Consider the following 24,703-nt stretch of genomic DNA (forward strand, 5'->3'; position numbering starts at 1 on the left):
AGTACAAAGTCCAAGCGTTTGCTTTTGGAGCAGATCAGCGTGTCTTTTTTTTGTGCCCTATCCGTCCTATTTATAACCATTAAATGGCTCCTTAAGTTGTGTCACCCAAGAAGGCTTTTTCTAAGTGCTTCAATATGGAGATGACACAGACTTAAGAGGGTGCCTGGCTTTGTCATTCAGCACAGCAGGGCTGTTACATTCTGTGCTGATCCCGCTGTTGGCACGTGCTGGGATGGAGAAGATTAACCTGGAAGGGGATTTGGGGAGGCAAAAGCAACAGAGCCCGGGAACCCAAACAGAGCTGCAAACAAGCCTAGCGCTGAGGAAACTCGAACTGGGGGCTGGTACGAAGGAAATGTCTTTGTATGGAGAAGATGGAGCCCTTCCGTGCTGCTCATCCGGCTTCTGTTGGAGGCTGCCTCCCTCTAGCGAATGCGAGCAGAACCCGCAGGCAGCTGCTGTGCCTTCAGCTCTGCGCTGCAAGAGCTGCAGGTGCTGTGCATGCTATGGATGAGGTGCTGTGCTACCGTCTTGGTGCTGTGCATGGTATGGGTGTAGTGCTGTGCATGCACCTCAGGTGCTGTGCATGCACCTCGAGAATTCTGCTTGTATTTGGGGTGTTTTGCACTCCATAGATATCTCCTTTGTGTGCTGTGCACACTGCAGCTCTTAGTTTAATCAGAGCATCTGAACTGAGGGTACAGCTGCTGCTCGTGGTGCTCTGCTGCATAGGGAGCAGTGGCAATGCCCAAGGCAGCAAGGCAGACTTGTCCTTGGAAGAGATCTGCAAGTACACAGGTAAGTGAGCAGCATGAATTTACAGTGAGCTGGCTCTCTGCATCGAGTGGCTGCTGTGTTTTCCATCCCATCCTATGTCCCCTTGGGCAGGATTTGCTGTGCAGTTGGATGTTCGTTTGCTGCTGAGGGCATGCTTTCATCCAACTAGCTGTGTGATTTCACTGCGTCCTCGAGGGCTTGCCTGCAGCTCTAGCTCCTCCAGGCTGCATTAGCAACCACTGCAGGCAGAACAAAGCTGCACCACCACCCAAGGGTAGCACCGTGCCCACGAGCACATCTTTCTTTATTTCCCCAGCAGCAAGGATTGCAGCTCATGCTTTTTGCTGGCCAGGGGAGCAAAGGCTGTTGGAGGTTTCATAAGAAGATGCTCTTTTCTGTGCCTGGGGAGGGTTTTTGACTGAGGAGAGTGGCAAAGGGCCCTTGAGCAGCAGAGGACAGAGAGAGAGAGGACCTATGGATAAGAGGAGTGATAAATGGCATCAGACTGCAGTGGCTGTTCTGATCTCATATAGGGATGGAGCAGGGTGTACTGCACCAAAGGCTGAAAGAAATGAGCTGAATGTGTTGTAAAAGCGGAGCTTTCAGATGCCAGACAGCAGAGTGGCAGAGTGTGCTTGGCTAATTTGGCTGGTTGCTGTGAAAATCAATATCGTGGGGCAATAAAAGCCACAAGGCAGCTTCACTTGTGTCAGGATTTTAGGGTACGAGGTTTTCTCCGCGCTCTTTACAATGTGGATCTGTTTCTGTTGTGTTTCTGCCCTATTCGCTACAGGCCCAGTGTCAAGCAGAACTCCATCCAGCCTGCACCAGGGCAGCGTAGCAGCAATAATCCCACTGCATCCATGTCCTTCCCACCACACATCCTAGGGCTGCTTTCCTTCCCACTTCTCCTGGGCTAACGGGATCAGCCACCAGCCAGGGCTTTCACTTCAAAGCCTTGTCCACCCCCCCCCTTTTAGCCCTCCCCCCTACCCTAGCCCTTGTTTTGCTTTGCTCTCCTGCTGAATTTCCTCCCTCCTTGAAGATATGTATCTCCCCCTGCCCTTATACAGCACCTATTACCCCGCTACCTACGTGTCACACTCCTGTGACCCCCCACTAAATCTCCCAGGGATGGAGAAGTCTGCAGGGCCGATAGTGACAGTCCCACAGGTGCCATATAACAGCAAGGGGGCTGTTATATGACCACCAAAGGGTCCCTGACACACAGCAGAGCTCATACATCAGCTGGGGGCTTTGATTCAGATAGCGATCTGTGTGTGTGTGTGGGGGGGGGGGGGATCAGCCTGATTAACAGCCAAGGCTGGAGTTTATGGCTCTGGTTTCCCCCTGAAGATTGCACATTGGCATCTGAGGGAACAGCAGCAGCAGCACAGGGTGAGGGTGTGCTGCAGGAGAGGGTCTCCTGCAGAGTGGAGGAAGGGAATGAGGGGTGCAGGGGGTTTTTTCCATCTTCTTCCCACCAGAAAAATAGCAATAGCTTTATTCAGAATTGTGCAGGGAGACCCACTGGATCTAAAATTAAAGATAGGGAGGGGAAATAGAAGAAAATGGGGTATAAAAGCTGCTTGGGTACGCAGTATTCCTGATTTTCTCCCTCCCACACACACACTCCAGCATCTGTTCCTGCACTTATGTCTGTGTGACACAAGTGGTATAGGGGATAAGGGAGAAGAATTTGGATGTTTTATGGGGAAATGCAGCACAAAGGCTCAAGCATCTGTTGTGTTAAGGTGTATGGAGGTGTGGTGTGGGTATAACTGCATCTACTGAAGGATTCATTGGAAGGAACATCCCTTTGCAATGCTTTCCAGTGCGGCAAAAGGGGCTGTTCTGCATTTAACCCCGACTCCTCTGTGTGCATTGAATGCTCTGTTGCATTTTGGCTTACTTGCTTTCTTCCCATTGAGAACCTCTGAGCACCCCTGCAGGCTTCACCCAACCTTCAGGGCTTAGAGCTGCACCTGTATTGCTCAGGGAGCACCTCTGGGTATGGGAATGAGCAGATCTGCAGATCCCATTGCAGAGCTGCTTTGCTCATCCCAGCGAGCATCACCAAGCCCTCCTCCTCCGAGTGGAAGCTAACCGTGTTCCCAAACACTATCTGCTGTTATTGCATTAATTACAGTAATCTAATGGGAAACATAAACAGGAAGACTTGAGGGGGAGATAAGGGGCGCAGTGCTGTGGGGTGCGAGGCAGGGTGAGAAGCTCCCTCTGCTGCAAGGAATGGGGTTCAGAGGAAAGTTCACTTCCCAGCTCGCGGCTGGCGGCCGCTCAAACGCGTTAATGAGGGCGGGCCGATAGCCATCGGGACAGCGTCCCCGTTCCCTTCCCCTCTTGGTGACGGTCACATTCCTCAGCCTGAAGTTCAGCTGTGGAAGGGATAATGCTTTCGGTACATGAAGGAGCTGCTGTGCTGCCCGAGAGCTGTATTATTATTATCTTTACTGTTATTTACCCGCATTTAAATCCTATCCAAGCTGAGCTGCTTTGCTCTGAAACCCTCCTTTGGCATCAAAGCAACAAGTGGGGAATGTTCAAGTTGCCAAAGCCATTTATTTTCATTCAGTTCAGTTTCCACAACACTCAACACCCTTCATCATACTCTACGTCATCCTGCTGCTGGATGGTCATTGAACATAGTGTTCAATATCTGGCTCATCTACTCAAGTCTAGTCTAGTCTACTCTACTCTCTTCTGTCTACTCTAGTCTTCTACTCTACTCTAGCCTCCTACTCTAGTCTTCCACTCCATTCTCCTTATGATTCTATTCTACCCTCTCTTCCACCCTATTTTCTTTCTGATTCTATTACTCTATTACTCTACAGATGCCACAACCCCAAGACAAAATGCCACCACCCTGCCTCCTCACTGGGTGAAAATCACCTCTCCCTACAAATCTTGCCTTGTTTTTAGCCACGCTGCCCATGCAGGAGCTGGATGCACACGTAGTGTTGGATGGGAGCTTTCTGTGCATGGACCAGCCCCACCTGCTTGGGTGCCTTCAGCCTAGGGGTCATTTCTGCACAGCAGGCTGGTTATGATGAAGCCCCTCTTTCTATGGAGAAATACCCCTTCTTAGTGGCCAGGCAGAAGGGAAACTTGCCCCAGCATAGATCTTACTTTCATAAAAGAATTTTGGAAAGGGAAAAAGAAGGGACAGAGCAGGTTTTGTGAACCACTGTGGTTTAGAAGCATGGGGTTGTGACTGTCAGACTGGACCTGCACCAAAATGCAGATTTGCTTTGAAAAAGAAGCCCACCTACACATGCATAAACACACATATAGACACGTGTACACCTACATTACCTGGTACTGTGTGGATAGATGTGGCTGTATTTTACCTCTCCCAGCAACTGCAGCATCAGAGCAAATGACTGAAAGCAGAGCCTGGGAGGTAGATGTAGTGGTTGGAAACTGTTGGAAAGGGGTTAAGTGTGTTCTGTGGGCAGTGAGCCCTGCTTGGAGGGGAAAGCCCCTTCCTTGGGGACTTGCAATGCCCCTGCATCCCTCGGAGGCTGGGAGCTGTGCCTGGAGCTGCGTCCTCTATTGGTTTCTGAGTGCTCTGATGGGAGTGGATGACAGCTCAGTGACTTTGAGGGGGGAAATTGTTTTGCTCCGAGGTAAATTATGATTTTTATTTCCAGCCTGCTCTGCAAGTAGGTTTTGTTTCTCTTTCACAGTAAGTCTTTGTGTTTCCATTTGGAAAGGGAGGAAAAAGTCACTCTGATGCTCTTGGCAAACAATTTCCCTCTTCCTGCCCTGCCTTGAGCCTGACTGCATTGCAGAAGTTCTGCTCATCTCTTGTCAAAGTCTAAATCAAATGGATTTTTAGGGATTTTAAAGCTATTGGAAGTGAGAGCGCAGCCCTCTCCCCTCCTTTTGTGCAAGCCCACAGTGTCTCTCCTACTAAGCCTGTTGCTTTGACTTCATCAGCTTTTATATCGGTGCAATTGAGAGCACAACGTGGCTCTGAGCCCCTTTGAACTCCCTTGTCGAGAGCACAAGGGAAGCATGTAAACCCAGCTATTAAAAGGCCTCTCTCCTAATGCTGCTCCATTTAAAAATACATCTGGAACAATAAAAGCATCTCTGGTGCCAGCGCTGGGGCTGAGGTCCGGCCGGCGCTCAGCTCACAGCTGCCCCCGTTTGCTTTGCTTTCAAGTCCCCTTCTTTATAACGAGAGAAAAGCGACGCGTCTGCTGGTCTGCTCTGAAATGCGCCCTGCCCAGAAGGTGGATTTGTGAATGGTTGGTCGGTCATTATGTGCCTTCGGGGCCCTCATCTTTTATTCTTTTCCACGTTGGTTCAGGGAGGAAGTTTGCAGGATGTTATCAGCATCCTGTTTCTGTGACCTGCTGAGCAATAGCATGTAAATATGTCTCCCCTCCGCCACACCCCACTGTCAACCTTTTGGCTCCTGTCTGCTGGCCGTGTTCTGCAAGATTAATGTGTTTTTTCAACCACGGAGGTTGGAAGGATGGATTTGGGTCCTGTGTTTTGCATGTGCAGAAGAACCGCGTTTTCACCAGTGTTTGTGCTGTTGGCCGTTATCCACCCAATTCTGTTGCTGGATTGAGCCCGGCGACACAACCTTCCATTGGAAATGGCTTTGCTGCAATTGAATCCTTTGCAGGAAATGCCTTCATTTCATTTCATTGAAAAATGTCGAGAGGAGAATATGAAAGAGACCCGCTCCAGCCTTCTCATTGCATGCTGGTGCTCATGTAATTCTATAGTCACACGGTACCTCTAATATTAGCCTGATATTTCAGTCGCCCTGGAACAAAACATTCCGATGGTTCAGAATAGGCATTCTTGTTCCAGGGGGAAAAAGAGATGAAAGAGAAATGCCAACGGCTCAGACTGCCTCAGGGTGGAAACCAAACTCAGGAATGTTTCTTGGAAGATGATTTTTGCTCTTTCCCCATCCCAAGCCCCAAACCATTCCTCTTATTGCTGGGCTGGGACCAGAGTTGGCCTTATAGGGCTGGTTTTCCTCTAGGGGCACTCTGGGGAAGTGAAGCACCTGGGTGCTTCAATGTCTACAAAACTGTGAACAACCTGGAAAGGATGGGGGTCACGCACCCCATCTCTTCCAATACAAGAACAATCAGAAGGAAACGGCTGATCCCACATGTGTCAGGTTAGCTGGGGTGCCCTTGGTTCACCTTTGGGAACGTGTGTCCAGGGATACTGCTGTAATTACAATATTGGACATTGGTGCATGGAAACCTTGTTTGCCCCAGCAAGCTGCTGGGCTAAGGGCAGCTGAAGGCTAGGGTTGTGTTAGAAATATGATTGTCCTGATGATAGCTTTGTAGAAGACAATGTTGGTCTGTATGTTCTCATCCTGATCTAATGGGCGGCAATCCCAATTAGGGTTGGAATAGGAGATCTATAAGGTCCCTTCCAACCCATGCGAGTCTATGAATCTGTGATCCAGTCCAGCTTCTGACTTGATTTTGGGCTTCTATGCTCTGGACTCTCCCACCTCATACTTCCAGATAGCAGAGTTTCAAGCAACTGGATGGTTGTAATCACTGGAACTTTGGCTACTTGGTAGAGTCTCATCTCATTGTGCTCCTGGGGCTGTGGCCGTGTGTTCTGCTGCTGCCTTGCCCGGACTTCCCAGTGAGATCCCCATATCCTCAGCCTGCTCCCAGCCTCCCAGCTCAGCTTCTCTCCCCCAGCAGCTGTCTGTTCATTGAGAAATTACTCCCCAAGGCTGCTTGGGAATACAAACGAGCATGCAACAGAAACAATAAATTACACCGACTGTCACGGGTTCTGCCAGGAGATGCAATAGCTGAGCCTGTTTCAAATGGTATTAATTCAACACGCTGACAGAGAAGCTGCTGGAGTTATTGTTATCACGGTGGCTTGATGGGGCTGTCACCTCCGTGCCAGCTGTCAGAGTAACACAGTGCATTTAAGGATACTTCCTGGGGAGGGATTTGTTCGTCCCTCCTTTCCCAGAGATTTGTAATCCCGTGGATATAAAACTGGTGGTGATGGGAGGGAATCACATGGTGCAGCCCTGAAAATCCAGCTCACGACATCCTCATGGGACCAAACAACAACCTGCAAGGAGTGATGGCCTTTAGCATGGCACTGCAGCTCCTTGCTGCTTGGACACTGGGGCTTCTTATCCTTCATTGTGAGCTGATGGAGGTCCTCAGGTGCTGCAGGCATCTACAAGAGCTGAAGGCTTAAGGATAAGGATAAGGATAAGGATAAGGACTGCAGTCACTCTTAGACCTTGGAGAAGCCAACACTGATGTTTCTCACCCTGAATCTTCACGTGCCAGCTGGATGCCCCAAGGATATGGCAATGTTTTTGCGGGGCCCTACAGAACACCATAGGGAAAGAAAAGGAATGGCTGCTGGTTCAAGGTCCTGTGTGAGCTGGCCCCCTATTGAGGCGCTACAAGGAAAGGATACTTCCAGACCTGTTTCTGCTGTATGGCCTCGTTATCATCAACTGGATGACTAAGCATCCGTGTTGTCCCCATCCTTGTCCCCAGGGCTCTGTCTGAACCCAGTGCCACCTCCTCACAGGGTCACGGATGCATTGCCAGTAACGTCAGCTGTCCTTTGCACCCCGCGCCTGGGGGCCGGTAAATCTGTAGGCAAATATTATTTCTTCCTGAAAAGTTTGCCTTTGCGGGGAGAATATAAAAGCTGCAGGGTTTTATTATCTTTCTCCTCATTGTCTTTTTTATTGCTTTCTGGAGTCACCCAGGAGAGCAATCTCCATCCCACACCATGGCCCTGCCAGACTTCCTCTGCTGTCGCTGTGACCTAAGAAATGCAAGTCAGTGCCTTCCTCTGCTTGGAGCGTTGATAAGAAGGGCCCTCCGTATAGCCCTGAACTGCAGAAATTTTTCTTGGTGTTGTCCCAGGCTTTTTGTGGGCATATCTCATTTACTTGCAGTCCTGCATCCCAGAGGATGTTGTGCTGCAATGGGGAAGCTCTGACCCAACAGATGCCCTTGTGTGGGCTCAAAGGGTTGTCTGCATGAGGAGACAGAGCTGCCCTTTGCTCATCTGCTAGCACCAATCTCCTGCTTCTTAATGACTCTGGTTCTTACAGAAGCCAGAGATGGAACAGAGGAGGCAGGGACAGAGCAGATGGTTAGTTGCAACATGCTCATATCCTTTAAGGAGAAGGTGTAAGCAAGACACTGATGCTGAGGTCAGCATAAAGTTCCAAGGACTCCTCTCTGCCCTTATCTTGCTGAAGTATGCAGTGCTTTCCTGGGAAGTCAGGAGGGGAACAAAGAATATACATGGACACACATGCACGGGAAGAGGCAGGGGAAATGCTTTGCTTTGGTCTCCTGGTGGCAAATCCTGCTCCAGATTGCTGCCACAGCACCACGAAGGTGAGCCTGGGTGCTATTGCAATGTCTGTGGTGTGGTGTATCCCTTCTCTGCCTTTGCCAACATCTCCGTAGTCAGTGAGGTCTGAACTGAGTGGGAAAAGGGTCGTGGTCTTGCATTAGGGAACTTGTGACATGGGAGTGAATATCCTCTGCATCCACAGTGTGATTTCTCTGTGACAACCCAGGCTTGGCTTGGATGTATTTGGGGGGTTTTCTGCTTGGAAAGTGAAGAAATACTCGTGAAACTTGTAATGGAAAAAGCACAGCAATTTCCTCCTTACATTCATACGTTCCCGGCTCCCCATTTTTGCTCCCCCTTCCAAGAAAACGGGTGATTTTTCAGTCTGAAAAACAAGAAGGGCAGCTTGTAAGCAAGGATAAGCCACCAAGTCCACTGACTTCTCATCAGACTCCAGCCCAACCAGCCTTTAATTCAATGCCTGCGCTCTGCATGCCCGGCAAATTGAGAAATTACGTTTGCAATGCCCGACCTTCCTCTCCTAACCATGACCTTCCTTTGCTACGTGTTTCCATGACATGATATAAAATCACTAATAGCACACTCACACATCTGTTTCTGTGGGTGGAGTTTGTCCAAAAACGAGCACTGTTTCATTTTACCACAGCACTCTATGGCCAAGAAGTAATCAACAGGCTGTTGTTCCTCAGCTTCAAAGCATGGGGACATTGGGGGTAACCCCTTCGAGATCTTGCAAAACCCTCCTAAAACCAAAAGCCACCCTCACAGAGCACCCACTCAAACCTGCTTCCCAGCACTGAAGCCCTTTGCATCAGTTTGGCTGTTGGGTTGGAGGCTCGCGTTGCAGTCACGTTTCGTGCTGTTGCGGCACAGCATTCCCTCCTTTGACGTCCGACGACATTCCCATCGTACTTCCAAGGTCACCATTTGGGCTGACTCACTGAGGACCAAGTGGGGGATTTCCAAAAGGAAAAGCTGCTGTGTGAATATTTGGATGTTTTTTTTATGCATTTCCCTTCCCCCCCCCCCCTCCTCATCCATGCAGGCATGTGTGACCACTGAAAACTGATTCTGCACATCCTGGCTGAGACATTCCAGGTTCTATTGCCTGGAAAGGGTGAGAGGAGGTCCAGCTTCATCTTGGAGCTGCGTGGTGCCTCTTTGTATTTGGGCAAAGGACAAGAGGAGCCTCAATTACTGCGCGGTTTAATGGAGTTTCAAAAGACCGACACCATCATTTTATCCCAGCACATGAGTGCTGAAGCTGAGATCTGGGGAAAGCACAGGGTGAAATATCTTCTCCAGGCTCTGGGTAGGGATCTTGGTGTTTTCTCCATGAAACCTGATTTATTTGGTTGTGCTTGTCTTCAGAACCATCTGAGGTGGGACCCCATGGCTGCTTATAACCACATCCCAACATAGAATCACAGAAACATTCAGGTTGGAAAAGACCACTCAAATCCCCAAACCCACCCCATCCCACCATGCCCACTAACCACGTCCTTTGGTACCACACCTCCACGGTTCTTCAACACCTCTATGGAGGCTTTGAACATCTTATCTCAAAACATGAACAGGTTATTTGACTTCAGACAAGAAAATATCAATTGCAAATCCAGTTGTTTGTTGTTTTTTTTTCTCCCCCAAACCTGAGCACAGCCATTTCCCAAAGCACAAACATCACCCTGCTGGTACAAAGGACCTTCTCCATCATCTCAATGCTCGCCAAAGCAGAGACGCCATTTGGAGGACAGCCAAGGCTCTGCAGCCTGGCCAATGCCCCTTCATTACTAGAGGGAGCTGACAGAGCATTAACAGGGGACAGGAAAAAAACATTCAAGCTGTGGCATTTGTTGGTTGCGTGCAGCCGCAGGCAGGAACTGCTTCCTCTGTTTGCAGGCTTGTAGGGAAAGGAGAGCTCAACGGAGTTGCTAAATTAGAATGAACTGAAAAATATTGCTGTGAACAACAGAATGTTGCAAAAAACACAAAACCTTGGAGTGATTTACATGGGAAAGGGGAGCCGGAAACAATTTTAGAAGGCTGTTTTCCAAAATTGATGAATAACAGAAGATACAATGGTTAAAGCAAATGGCCCAAATTTCCTGCTCTTTTAAGCAGCTGAATGGATACTAAAAACAAGGGTGCCCTGTTTTTCTCCTTATAGAGCTGGCAGAGCTTTCCCCTGGGTTATTTTGGGTTCCCAAAGGCAGAGCTGGTGGCCCAGCATAGCGGGGTGCTGCTCCGCATCACAGCAGCTGCTGGGGCAGACAGGATGAGTGGGACTTCCAGAGGTGGGGAATAGCGGCGTCATTTTGAATCATTGCTGGTGAATAATGCTGATGGTATGAGTCACGAGGAGGGATCCTAAACATCCTTTTGGATCTTTTTTTAACGTTTCTTTGGGTAGTGATCTGATTTCTCCTGTGCCTGAGCTTTGCTTTCTTGCAGACCAGGTTAGGTTTCCCTTCTAAATCTCACCCCACTGGATAAAGACGTAAGGTTTTCTCCAACCAGACACAACTTGGAAGTGTTTTCTTCTCCTTGCAAAGATCTCTGTTGCTCCTGGAAAACGTTCTTGTTGTGCTTTGTGAGAAAAACAACAAACCTTGGATGTCAACCCTTCAAAGCCATTGTCTTCATCGCCTTTAGCCAAGGCCCAGCAGTTGAAGCACTTGTCTGAGATACCCCTAAGGATAGCCATGTGGGTAATCTCTTTTCAAGGCCAGAGCAACCTATGGAATCTCCAGTCAGGCTCTTTGCTATGCCCTATTGCAGCCTGCCTGCTCCTCGTGCACTGAAGAATGAAGGACAGAAAAGATTTTAGATGATTAAATAGACAGAAATACAGCTTAGCAAGCAAGGGAAGCAGTTGTGCTGGCTCAGGTCAGAAACATATCTTGAGTATAAAGAGAATCATAGAATCACTAAGGTTGGAAAAATCACATAGTTTAGCCTTCAACCTATCACCAGCATGCAGAAAAGAAAGCAAAGGAATGGAAACTTCATGCCATCTCACTGCAAGGTTCACTGTATAGATATGGGACCTTGTGTTTGGAGATAGAGCTTTTAGCCGGAGCATAAAGGCCTGAGTTTTGAGAGCATGTAGAGTGAAAATGCTAAGTCACAGCTTGAGGCAGTGATAGAGCACCTGGTGGGAAGGCAGGGCCAGCCCAAGGGAGCTCAGGTGCATGCAATGTACATGAGTGAGCAGGACTGGAGACAGGATCCACCCCTTCCCAGCCCTCATTTAAGTGTTGGCAGTGGCAGTGAGGGTATTTTGGTGGTGGTTCCTGTGTACTTGAGGCCTTCTGAAGGTAAGAAGCTTCTTTCCTTTATTTCTATGCCCCTGACTGTTGTGCCTGAGTGAATCCTCAGTTGTTGCAGCTTGAGATCTTGCTGCTCTGCTGTTGTCATTGCTTTTTCTATTGAATTACAATGTTGTATGTGCTGTGTGGCCAGCAAATGCTCTTCTTGGCTGGAGAAGGTCCTTATCTACAGTATGGATGTCATTGGGAAATATTCTGGTGTCTAACCTAGCCCTATAGGTACACCAGTACCCAGGTGTAGGAGAATAGGATAGTATGCAAGAGAGATCCTCCAGGATCGTTTGGTCCAGCTGCCAAATTCCAACAGGTACATCAATGCTGAATGTAGCAGGAAGCCAGAGGAGGAATCTGCTCTGCTTTCAAGGATTCTTGTCGTGGATTATTTCCTCTCAGTGGGTGTTTTCTGCTTCTAAATCAATCTATGAAGGGGAAATTGAGGAGCCCCTCATACCTTGCTGAGCTACTGTCCTATTGGGTGTACACACTCATGTCTGTAGGCTCCTGTGCCATGCTGACTTCTCCATGTTGCTTCAGGCTTTGAACACGCTGGATACAATCAAACAGACTTTCCCTGTTTGCTTCTTCCATCCCTCCAACATCTATTTCTCCCAGAATTCTGGGAACTCCACCAGGCAGTTGCATGCACTTAATCAAATAAAAGTAACCACAGATGGCAGGTTGAGTTGCTAATTGCTCTCAGTTATCTTGTGTTTCACTGCTGAGCCATATGCTCACTCCTCCCCAAACACCTCCTCTTCCTCAAGCTTCTGAATTGGACAGACCATATATTAAATGCATCGTTGCAAAGCCCCAATTACAAAATCCCTCTCTTGGGTTGTTTCCCATGTTAACCAAAGCCTGATAAATCACGTCGTGTATTTATGGACTCCGCAAGCAAATTGTCATTCAAAATGCCACTTCTGGCTTTCAGGCCCAAATGAATTACTGCGCTTGTGATACACACCTCTTCCTTAACAACACATTCAGATGTCAGGATGCTGAGAAGCACTTTCCTCTCAAAGGCTCATTCAGGCCTCAGAGGAAAAAGATTTCAAACTCCTTTAGTGTTTTTTAACCAATTCTTTCCCAGTGGTTGAGGCGTTCTGCAGGGCCATCACCTCCTTAGGTCTGTAGCTCAGTGTGAGAAGGAGGATCTCCAGGCTATAGGTTGCACATAGATGCTAAGGTTGTGTAAAGTCCAATGGAAGTTACCTGAGATGTAGGCTGGGAACTCTGGGAGAAGCTCAGGTTGTATAATAGGATAAATTTATGTGGTCAGACATGCTATCCAGGGGGGATAGTTGTCACCATCCCTGGAGGTGTTCAAAAGAACATGGAGCTGTGGCACTGAGCAATATGGTTATAGGGCATGGTGGGAGATGGGTTGGGGTTGGACTCGATGCTCTTGAATGTTTTGTCCAGTCTTAATAATTCTGTGGTTCTATGATTTTTGCACCATGTTTCTGATATATCATAAGCTGTCTTAGGACAAAGGCTTAAGCCTGAGATGTGAAAATCTGTGTCAGAACTGGGCTTGTGATGAACAGTAATGTCTGGGAGGGAGTGAGAACCTTAAGTTGTATGTGTCCTCAGGGAGGATGTCTGTGACATGGGGCTGATGCTGCCCTTAGCAGCAGAATGCACTGTTCTGAAACACCCAGTACTAACAATTATATACGTCCACTTAATGTCATTTGCAGAGCCCAGCATAGGCGTGAGGTTGCACAGACAGAGCCCTTTGTTCTGAAGGCTGACAAGCATATGGAGACCAGCTCTGACCTCAAGTTCAGTAGTTTCATGAGCACCCAAGGACAAAGGCTGGCAAGTGATGAAAGGGCTCTTGCTCTCATTTACTACACCGGTGTCCGTGGAATTACGTCTGTGAGGCTGCTGTCATCAAGAAGGTGGGCATGGCGCTGTTGGTATGGTGGGGTTCTCATCCAGCATTGGATGGAATGCAGTGTTGCTGATGGGGATGGAGCTCTGCAACATTGAGCGTTTGTGGGTTCTTGCACGGATCCGTGCATGGCGTATAGTGTTTCAGTCGTGCAAAGTGAGTCTGTACCAAGAGAGAATGGTAATCTGATAAACAGGGTTGGTGTGAGAGCCTGCTGGGAAGGGGAAGGCAGTGTGCTGAGGAAGCCCCATCGTAAGCATTTTTCCTGCCCTGGGATGACCAACGTACATCCTGAGAAAAAGGGTGCTTGCATTGTATGGCCGGCCGCTCTGCCCATCCTGCCAGGAACAATGGGGAGGCTCTTAAAAAAAGACTAAAGGCATTTTCAGGGTTGTGGGAGAGAAGAGCAGGGGGCATTGGGGAGGATGGGTGGGCAAAGAGGAGAGATGACGCAGGAGAAGCAGTGATGTGCCTCGGTGTAGCCCATGTTCTGAATGTCCCAGCTTGGTCATGGAGTCAAGGTGATGAGTTGAATCCAGCCTTCTGGGGTCATTTGAAGCTTTCATCCTGGTTCTGGGGATGCTACCTGGGGCTCTCTGGAGGGTGTCGGTGACAACTAAGATATTGAAGGCAGAGGTAGTATCTCAGTCAAGCATCTCTTCCTAGCTAAGTTCTTATTCTTGCCTGTCCCCTCTGCTCCTAAAAGTGCCTCTTCCCATTTCTGCAGCTGAATTGAGATGTTTTGGGGCCGTTTCTCTGGGAACAGCCAAATGTTCCATCACTGGATGCTTTTTGGAAAGCATCTTTTTCTACTTTTGGGAGCCCAAGAGGGTCTGGACTGGGGAAACTAAAGGCAGAAAAAGCAGCATTTTGAGTTTCAGATTTTCAAATAGACTCAATTAGGTACAAATTGATGTCATGACCCCTTTGTGATGCCCCAGCTCAGCCTGGCTGGGTGAATGCTATCCAGGTACTTATGGGGTCAGGGATACTGGAGGGGGGGGGAAGCCACATGGAGCCCTTTGCCCAGGGCCTCACTTATTTGGGATTCCCTAAATCCCACCAGGGCTGACAGAGGAGAAATTTGAAAGGATGTTGCCAAATTTTGCTGTCGTCATCAATTAGTCTTTATAGCTGGGGCTGCCATTCCTGACTTCCAGCAGTTCCAAGAAGCCTGAGGACTTAATGTCTCCCTCGGCTGTTGTGGTGGGGCTCATTAGCCCCTGGTTGGGGATGAGTGCCTGGCTTTCCCTCACTGGGGTTCAGAGTGCAGGAAGTAGCCCCAAAACTGCTGTCTGTAGATGCTCCATGGACCTCTAAGCATTCCAGGAAGGGTTCATAGGGAAAAATGAAGCTATAAGCATGGGACAAGGAAAGTAACCTGTTTGGTAACACCCACCAGCCCTAATGCTCCATTACTGAATTTACTTTATAACCCTGTATTCAGCTCCTAATACTATCCCATATCTCAGAGGCAGATGAACAGGTTGATCATAGGACTGTATTGTATTGCTTCTGCCTTGCAGCACTGTTGGTTTTCAGTGTGGTTTCCTGTTTTTGCAGGGCTGGGTTTTTTAGGAGAAAAAAATCCCAGTTACATTGAAGATAATGGCAAAACTCCCACAAACTTCCAGCAGCCAAAGCTGCCTCCCCAGGGTGTTGTTGCTCTCCAAAGTGATGAGCAGCCACAACTCAGCTTGACACTAATGGGATCTGGGAGTCCCTGGCAGCTTCATAAACCCAATAAACCAGCACCTAAAGCTGAGGTGCTTCATCCTTCCAATATTTTATATAATCGTGGTTCCAGCCTGATGGACACAAGCCTGGGAAATGATGAGATCTGGATTCTGTCTGGCTGGAAGGGAATTTGTATTTGGTGCAGGTTAATGAATCAGAGAGATGCTGTCTGTTCGATTAAGTTCATCTTCAGCATTTCAGAGGCTGTTAGTTTCATGCTGATAAATCAGATGGCTGTTTTTGCTTTGCAAAGCTGATATCTTGCCTCTCACCCTCCTCCCTCAGCAGTACAAACTGCTGCAAACTCAGCATGTTCCCATAGACCTCAGCTTGGAGAGCAGGTGATGCTGCAGAGTCAAGCTGCGAGTGGGTGTGAGTTACAACCTGACACAGCAGCTCCGCTCCCAACCTGCACCAGCAAAAATAGAAAGAGTGTCTGCGTGAGTTTTGTCTCTGCTGGGAGACAGGTTGTGGTTTGAAAAGAGATTTTCCAGACTCTGTTAAACTGCTTTCTGAGCTCACGGCGTGTTTCCTCAAGGCAACCGTAATGGGCTGCGCCGAATGGCTGGTGGTTTGAGATCAGTTCAGTAGGGATGGTTTGAAGGCTGGTTCACTTCCAGGCAGCTGCACATTGTTGCCGTTTGCTAACGGTGTCACAAGAGCCACTTTTTCCTCTTCTGGATCACAATAACCTCTTTAATTCCTGAGCAAGTCCTCCCTCTTGCAGCATCTTAAAGAGCACGCCGTGCACCGCCCCTCTGCAATTTCCCTTTCCCTCTTAACCTTGACCTATAATATGCTGAAAGTTGTTACCGAGAACTACCTTGATCAGAAGTGACATTACTAAAATGTGCTTAGCCAGATCCCACAAGAGCCCAGCCATGATAAAGATTCCCAGAGCCAACAGTTTAGAGTTATGGACCAACCCTGTCCTGGAACAGAGCACTCGGAGCCAACTGCTATGAGGTAGCAGCTATTAAGTTCTGTTTGCTTTCCTTCGGAGTGGCTGTGCTTTGTTTAACAAATAAAAGAGAGTTTGTGTTCTCAACCCAGCTCGTGCCCTGGGCACTGTTTGCACACAGCAGCTCCTCGCTGCAAGAATATGGATGTAAGGAGCAGTGGATGCTCGCATTGCTGCGGTGCAAAAGTTGAGTGCCTCAGCTTGGCAATGTTCTCAAAATTGCTTTTTTCATTCCCCTCAATCTTGCTTATTCCTGAGAGCTGTTTTCTTCAGCCTTTTCCAGACTGGATGCCACATTCACAGGCTCTATTAGAGGGAGATCCTTGACCCAAAGAGGCTACAATTATCCTCTGACTACCTGAGTCCTTTTCCCATCCGAACAAGGAACATCTGTGTATATCAAATCTTACAATTGTGAGTTAACTTGTGGGAAACCTGGAGCCTGCAAATTGAAACCACCTTAATGGGTTCTGCCTGAGACTTTTACCCCCCAAACTCCAGTACAGATGTTGAGGTCCAAACTGAAGCCAGTGAGAGTAGCAGACAGAGAATCCAACACTGAGCTTGTGCTCAACCTGACCTCCCGCGGTGTACATGCATTGGCAGGGAATGAGCTGCTTTCCGTTTCTGGTCTTCCAGCTCTGGAATTCTTTTCGATCTCAGAGATAAGAAGAAACAAAATATCTCCTAAACAGATGCGTCGTGCCTGCTTTATTTTCCATTAAAACCAAAGGAGATGTTTAACTCTGTCCTATCGGGGTGTGTGTGTGAAGAAGCCGTGCTTCTTGGAGGCAAAATCCATCCCCTTAGCAGAGATATGTGGAGACATTGCAGGATCCACCCCCATAAACACCATCAGCTGTGGAAGAGCCATTTGTGAGCAACCAGCAAGACGTTTTTCTCTTCTTTTCTCAGGCAGCGCTATCTAAATAAGCTGCTTCCTGAGTTGTTTCTCAAAGTTACTGTTGGAGCTGAAGGCCAACTCTCCTCCCCCAGGAGCGTAACAGAAACAGAACTCTCGGAGAGGAAAAGCTGATCTGCCATCCAGCAGACGGTGCAGCTCTTTTGGAGCTCTTCCTATCTCTGCATCCCCCCAGGTTAATGCATTCCTTCCTTCCTTTTCAACCTCTATCTCCAACAAAAGGGACCCTTTTGGGATAGGCTGCCAAAGGGGTAGTGTTGGGGTCACTGTCCCTGGTTGAGATTGGGCTTGGAGACCTGAGAGTCTTTTCCAACCTGAATGATTCTATGATTCTGTGATTTCCTCTTAGGAGCATCGGTGCCCTGACACTCGGGGCTTGTTTCTTCTCTGTGCTCTCTGTTTGGCAAAACCTAGTCTTGGAATCTGAAGGGGGTTAGATGGGATTTCTCTTGATGACTTCCTGCATCGACTCAGCCTTCCTCCTCCTCCATCATCCTCAGCAGCCCTACCACCCTCAACTCCTTCCCCTGCTGTCCTCAGCCGTGAGAAGCTTCATCCCTTTGAGCTGTGCCCTCTGCTGTGTGTTACCAGCACTTACTGACACTGTAAAGCTCAGGAAGGCTTTCCCTGCCCTCACCAGCACGCTTCAGGAGGTGCCTGGGACAACATGTCAAAGCAGGAGAGGGACTCCCCAAGGAGAGGGCGGCCATAAGAACATGGGTATGTGTTTCTGCACTGCCTTCCAGGCAAGATCTGAAGCCAGGTTATTAATTTTTAAGCACTGTTAATGACTGTGCTGGCCTCCAAATGGTTGAATTCCAATGAGAATGCGTTGTTCTGGCTTTTCCTAAATGCCACCTATGATCTCAGCTGGCTGTTGCAGCCCCTCCTGCCTTCCTGGCCAGCTGCTGTCCCATCCCAGCAGCTTTCTGCTGCTCTGAGCTATCAGGATGGTGTTCCCAGCCTCTGCTATTTCATATTTCCAATGCAGTTATGTTTTAAAAGAGAATCAGGGTGCTAATTGTGTTCTCACCAGATAGGACGTGATAGGAAATAGCCACATTTGGCAGCAAGCACATTTTGCAGTAACCTATTCAGCGTTTGCTACAGAGCATCAAACGGATCCAAGACACAAATCCAAGCAGAAGAGGAATAAAATGTATTAGGTAAACCTCTGGACCACCAAGCGAAGAGGATTTAGTGTGTATAATAAGCTGCCTGTGTATCATTTATCACAGCTCCGCAGTGATTGCCTGGGGGTGATGATGGACACCATAAGTTTCAAGAAATATAATGACGTGTCATGTAACAGACCGCAGGTGTCTGTGTGGGGAGCCGAGAGGAAATCAACCTGACAGCCCTAAAAACCCACCCTGTGCAGGCGTCTGCAGCAACACAGCGTGCACAGAGCATCCCCTGCTTCATCCCCACCTCCCCCCAGCAGGGCTCTGCTGAAAGGCCCCTTTTTCCTCCCCCCTTACTCCCAATGATCCCATCTCTTCCACAGCCGCTGTTTTCCTTTGGAAATGGGAACAGCTGGGGTGCATCTCTCTGGATTATTTGCTGGCTCTGTGTTTGCCTGGCTGGATGTGGGCTTTAGGGCATCTCCAAGGGGACCCTTTGCTGTCCCCTTGCACCTGGATGGGAAAGCCTTGCAAGAAGCTGTGCGTTTCCCTCAAAGATCTCCCTCAGCCCAAACTGGGGGGAACCACCCCCATGGAGATGAGTGTTCCAGCAGAGCCCCTTCCATCCCATCTCTTGCTTATTGGAGAGCCCCTGACCTCTCCTGGCAGGTTTCTCCATTGTCTGCCTGACCTCACCATTATGAAGTATTTCCTACTATTTAGCCCTGTGTTTTTCTTTCTTAATTTTAAGCCATTAGTCCTCGTTCTTCCCAAAATTTACTACTGAAAATGAGCCTGCCTCCTCCCTTCCTTTCAGCTGACAGATGGCTGCAGAGTGACCCTCCAGGATTTATATCTCCAGTGGTGAGGCTGCGCTGCTGTCCTATCGTAATCCCCTCAAGGCCATAGGAAAATAAAGCTGTTGTCTTTAAATCTGAATCCTTCACAACCCCTGTCTCCAAGCAGCACCTCGTTGGGGTTCAGCTCTTATTTACTTTTCACAGCTTCACTGTTGAAACTCCAGGAACGAGCTTTCAAAGATGCTCAATTTTTCACGAGGGGCTTTAGAAACTTGTTAGGGTGCCTCATTCATTCATCTTCTCTGTTTTTCTTATATTTATTATATTTCCTATGCCTATGATACAAATGAAATCCACTTCCTAGCCTGACAGGGGGAGAAAGTTTCTCTTCCCTTAACTTAACAGCAGTCTTATTTTGTCAGGTTTTTGGGTTTTTTTTGGCTTGGCAATCTTGTTTGGATTTGCCTGTTGAGTTTCAGAAAACAAAACTCCAAAGTTCATCATTTGATGTGATGTTTAATAGAATTAATGCTCTTTTCTTCTGCTGGTCTGGGAGGTTAAAGTGATGCAAAATGAGACTTCCTAGAAAGAAAACTTCCTACACCTGAATTTCAAAGTGCCCTTGGTTGGATGATAAAACACCTTGGTCAATGGCTCCTCTCAGCTGCACCTGATGGTTCCCATCAAAGGGAAGCACCCACCTGGCCAGGATGCTTTTTTGCTTTAACATCTAAGTCTATGCTGCTGGTGCTCACACAGCAAAGCCCTGTGTGTGTTTATGTGCTTCAGAAGGGGCACTGATGGCTCCCCCATTTTCCATTTCAGTGCTGGTGCGTCATTGAAGATGAAGTAGTTGCTGCATGAAGTGGCTTGGTTGCCACCACAGGAGGCATGGTTCCCACCATCATTCCCTGCCAAAATGCAGCACGCTGGTCCTGCCATGCCTCAAGGAACGCACAAAGACCCTGTTTGAATAGGAGATGTTTGTATATGGTGGATCTGAGTCAGCATCATCTTGGACCCTTCTTGGGTAGTGGGGTGGGGAAAGTCATCCGTTGTGTTCCTTCTGGCCTCAGTAATCTGCAGTAAGGAGAGTATTCCTCCATTCTGGCAATGGATGAAAAGGTAACAATAGAAGATAGGCCTAAGCTTTGGAGATAGATGGGCTTTTGGTGTGAATTTTGTGCACAGTGGCACGAGTGGCTGCTTCCTCAGGCTCCGTCCTTCCTGCAGAGCTTCTCCCTGGGTTTCTTCCAGGGTTGTTCCAACCTCCCACCCCCAAGAGGTGTTTCCTCTCCTGTGTCACTCATGAGGAGTGACCAGGGAGAAAGAGGTGGGCTTTGAAAAGAGCCAAGGACCAACAGGCTACTTGGGAGGCTGGAAATCAGGGTGTTGTGTCTGATCACAAAACACAATATTTTCTCTTAAACGTAGACGCTAAGGATTTAATGGAAAGAGAGGTCAGGTTTTGACCTGACCATTGAGCAGAGTGACAGGGATGGCTCCTCCGTGTCCTCGACAAGGTTTTGTTAGTCTGAAGTTTAGTCCCGGCGTCGGGTGATGCATTTTCCAGGGAAGCTAATGGATGTGCTTGCACTGAGCCGGAGTGGTTGGCGGGGGTGGGAGCGGTGACTTCTCTCGTGAGAGACAAATGACTTCCTCTTGACAAGCAGCTATGTTTTAACTCAGAAAATGATGGATGAGTCCCAAGTAAAGACTTGCACAGGCAAACTAACGTGCAAACGTCGCATTGTCAGGGATCCAAATCCAAAACAAAATCCCAAACCGCAATGGGAAAAAATGAAACTTCGCCACGATGATGGGCAGGAACCTAAAGTGGGCCAAGGAGAAACACTTTGGGTCCAGCAGAATGCATCAACCACCACCCAAGATGGGTTCTACTCCTGAAGAGCCCCACTCCCATTAAACCAAAGCCTTCCTGTGGCATGGGGAATGCAGCCTTATCCTTCCGCCCCGCTACGGTCCCTCCCAGGCCATTGTTTGGATTTTCCTTGGCATCCCCCAGCAGAACTTGGCTGCCATGTTTTGCCAAATGCTTCCCTCGCATTTTTCTTCTGTGCTTACCTTTACAAAAGGAAAACGTACATATATTTCATTGTTATTTCTTCTTTTTCATATGTATACATAAATACTTGGCAAGTGCTGGGCATGGTGGCTGCACCCAAGTTCCTGTTGTTCCTTTGGGCACTCGTGTGTCTTATCATTACATCTAGGAACCCAGATCCAGACTCTGGACTCACTGTCCTCGATATGGTGCAACTGTGGATAGAAAAGATGGGTTCTGCTCCAAAGAGCTGCAGCTAAAGCCCAGAGGTCTCCCATCTGGAGATGCAAAGATGGAAGGTGGGGTCAAGGCCCCATTGCCCAGTTGCACAGAGGGCTGGTGGGCCCCTTTCAAGGACTTAACTAGAGCAAGAGTAATTTTGCATGCGCAGGAAGGAGAATAGCTTCAGAGTCCTCGCTTATTGTTTTGGGTTTTTATGGCTTTTAATGCTTCATTTAACTTTTCATTACTTCTAATGTCTTTAAAACAATGTCTGAGAAAAAGCCCTGCTTTAATTAGCATGTGGTCCCTCCACTGCATCAAGAGTTTGCTTGAACTGGGACCACATGAGGACTCTGTGGTGAGCACCAAGGACCGTGCAGGACTCTGAGCATCCTGCAGAGGAATGAAGGCAATCAATGCCTGCGGTTTCCTCATCCCTTCCTCAGCCTTCCCCTCTGCAGCCCCAGATAAACCCTGGATGTTTATAGACCTCAAAACAATGGTTCCCACCAGGGCCAGGCAATGCAGGGATACGTAAGCCGCCTGGCTGGCTCTTCTTTGATATTGGAAAGCTTCCATGTTTCAGATCCTGTTGTCAGCTGCAGATCTCCTTATCATTTCACTACTAAGGATCCAGTGATTTGACCTATATTTACTGAGGGTTTTATTTATTCCGGCGGTCAAGAGTAAATAAGTGCGTTGCCTTCTGTAACAGAGTTCAAGCTCGTTGCGTTGTTTAATCCTGGAAAGCGTCTTGCCTGCTTGCTCCAAGTGCAGCTCTGCCTGCTTGCTTCCAGAATTAATTGCTGATCTTATTGATCACAAACAGGGTGGATGAGTCTGCAAGTTATTTTCCTGCTCGGCTGTTAAGTGTCAGCTTTGCAAGGGAAAGGCAAATTGCGGTGCCGAAGCTGTAGACTTGATTTATGGATATTAAGAAATCTATAGCCATTCTGTTTGATCGTGTTTGTTCCTCTCTGCTCTTCCTTCAGCTTTTGGCTGAGGTGTGGGGAGGCAGCAGAGATCAAACTGCCCCATTAGAGTGAGGAATGGCTTCATGAGGGACTGCTGCCAGCGTTGGTCAAAGGCTGTGGTTGGGGCTTTCATTGCCCAGTGGTTTGCATGATGAGCAGGGGAGCACACAGCTCCTCATGCATGGGAAGCCATCACCCAAGGCACCTAACAGTAAAGACTAGGTTTATTTTAATCACCTGCCAACCTAACTTTTGGAAAGCTTGGCTCCCTTTGAAAGCCTGTCAGCAGCTTATCTCCCTCCTGCCAATCTGCTGAATGTGGCTGGGCTGACAGCTCCGTGCACAGCTGTCTCCTGTCTGCTCTTATCTGCAGCTGGGTATGGCCAGGCTGCCCAACATGCATCTCACCCACAGCTGCCCTCCCAGCGACCTACAAGGACCCGTGAAACCCACAGAGCATCCCCCTGCCGAGCCACCTGTGTGCTCAGGCAGGCTCCTCCCAACTGCATTTCTCTCTAAAAGCCCAGATTAGTCTAAAATTCTGCTGGAGATACAGCTTGGCCCCTTATCTGCAGCAGCATCCAGACCCTCAGCTGGGCAGGCTGTACAATGGGCAGTTACTGCTGCTTGCCTGCATCCATCAGTGCAGTGAGCTTCGGGGAATGAAAGTGATAAATCTGGTGGGGCAAAGGGTGGGAGGCACCCGAATTCTTCCTTCCTCCTCCATGTGTGTCCATCAGCTTGCTTCCAAGGCAGCCCCTTTCTATCCTGATGGATTCCTGATGGATTCCTGATGGATTCCTGGTGTTTCTGAGCATTGTTCTTGAAGGTTTTTCTTTCTTTCTGTCTCCCTTGCATAAAGCTCTGTGCAATGCGGCAGTCAATTTGACAGCCAAGCTGGTTTTCAGCTCAAGGTGTTCCACGGCAGAAGGTTTCCTTTAGCAATACTTGCAGGCAGACATTCATTCCTGTGGTTTAGAGGGAAGCCAAGCGCACACCATGGGAGGGAGCCAGGGCTGTTTGTGGTGCTGCAGGCTCAGGTTGGGTATTGGGAAACATTTCTTCTCCAAAAGAATGGTAATGCACAGACATGGGCTGCCCAGAAAGGAGGAGTCGCTGTCCCTCGGGGTGTTCAGGGAACATGGATGTGGCACTGAGGGATGTGGTCAGTGGGTACAGTGGGGTTGGTTGGCTTTGGGGATCTTGGAGATCTCTTCCAACCCTAATGATTCCATGATTCTTTGTTCCTATGATTTGGGTAGAGGCGTTTCTGGCTTGGAAAAGCCAAATTTACTTTGAGCTGGTAGGAAGGGAAACATTTAAGATAGAAGCTTCTAGCTCAACACCAGGCCCAGCAAACCCAATCTGTGCCAGCATAAGATGCAGTCAAATAAGACGTGCTTTGCTTCAGTGACATGGGGATTCTTGGAGACAGTCCTGTGCTGGGACAGCCCCTAAACCCACTGCAGTGATCACAGCAGGGATCTGTGGGTCTGCTGTCCAGTGTCACTGCTGGTATAATAAAAGATGGGTGGTGACATCCCCATGTCCTCAATTTGCAGCACCCAGGGCCAGGTTAGGCACAGCACATCACGCGGGTGCTCTCCTTTAGCTGCTAACGTGACCTGTAGATTCTGCATCTTTATCAATAAACAACAGCAGGCAATATTAAAGCCAGCTGAGCTGTGTCACAGGGGTTATCAGGGGACAGACAGTAGTTCCTTCAGCCAGAACAGCAAAGGTCCCCGGGTTAAAAGCCAAGGGTCAGCCCCGCCACTGCCTCATGTGGCATGGATTAGATCAGAAATTATCTTGAGTGGCATTACTGCAAACTAGCCAGAGCATTAAGCTGGAACCTCGGTTGCTCCAAGCATAAATCACTGCCTGGACACTGGGCTGGGGGCTGCTGTGCCCCTCCTGCAGTGCTCTGAAAGCCCACAGAGCTCTCAGCCAGCTCACAGAACTCAAAGCCAGCCTCAATCTCTCCTGAATTCACAGCTCTTCACCTTCACCCAGGAGATTAATCATGGCAGAGACACCTCTGCATTGTATTTAATCAACGTCTCAAAGTTTGATCACTTCATTTTAGCAGTCATGCATGGCAGCTCGTTGCTGTGAGCGTTTTTGCTCCTCTAAACTTTCGCTTGCTTCACAGCTCCTGCTTTAATTCACGGCTTTGTGGGTGAGATTGCATTTTAGTTGTGCATCTCCTGGATAGATGGCTGAAACGGACAGATCTGGTTATAAAAAGATTCATGCAATCATAGGATTGCTCGTGTTGGAAAAGACCACAAAGGTTATCAAGTCAGCTCATCACCACCATGCTTGCTAAACTGCCTCTGAATTGATTGGAGCGAGTACAATTTTGCTCTCTGTCTCCAAGAAGCGAACTGATTTGAGCTTCGTTTGCAACAGGGCTGGAAGCCTGAGCCCTGTGGGATGCAGTGTAACATTCCTGTGCTGTTTCCAAAGAGCTCCAGCTGAGGGCAGCAAAAAGTAAAAC

The 24,703-nt window shown here is 48.5% G+C and overlaps 1 long non-coding RNA gene across 1 annotated transcript; it reads left to right on the forward strand.

Annotated features, from left to right (window-relative positions):
* The first annotated feature begins 429 nt into the window (after positions 1-429).
* On the forward strand, positions 430-19,327 carry LOC140257525 (uncharacterized). Its single transcript, XR_011905043.1, has 3 exons — positions 430-798; positions 13,199-13,402; positions 14,959-19,327. It is a non-coding gene; the product is annotated as an uncharacterized lncRNA (long non-coding RNA).
* The last annotated feature ends 5,376 nt before the right edge of the window (positions 19,328-24,703 follow it).

Source organism: Excalfactoria chinensis, chromosome 11, assembly GCF_039878825.1.
Source record: "Excalfactoria chinensis isolate bCotChi1 chromosome 11, bCotChi1.hap2, whole genome shotgun sequence".
Lineage (NCBI taxonomy): Eukaryota > Metazoa > Chordata > Aves > Galliformes > Phasianidae > Excalfactoria > Excalfactoria chinensis.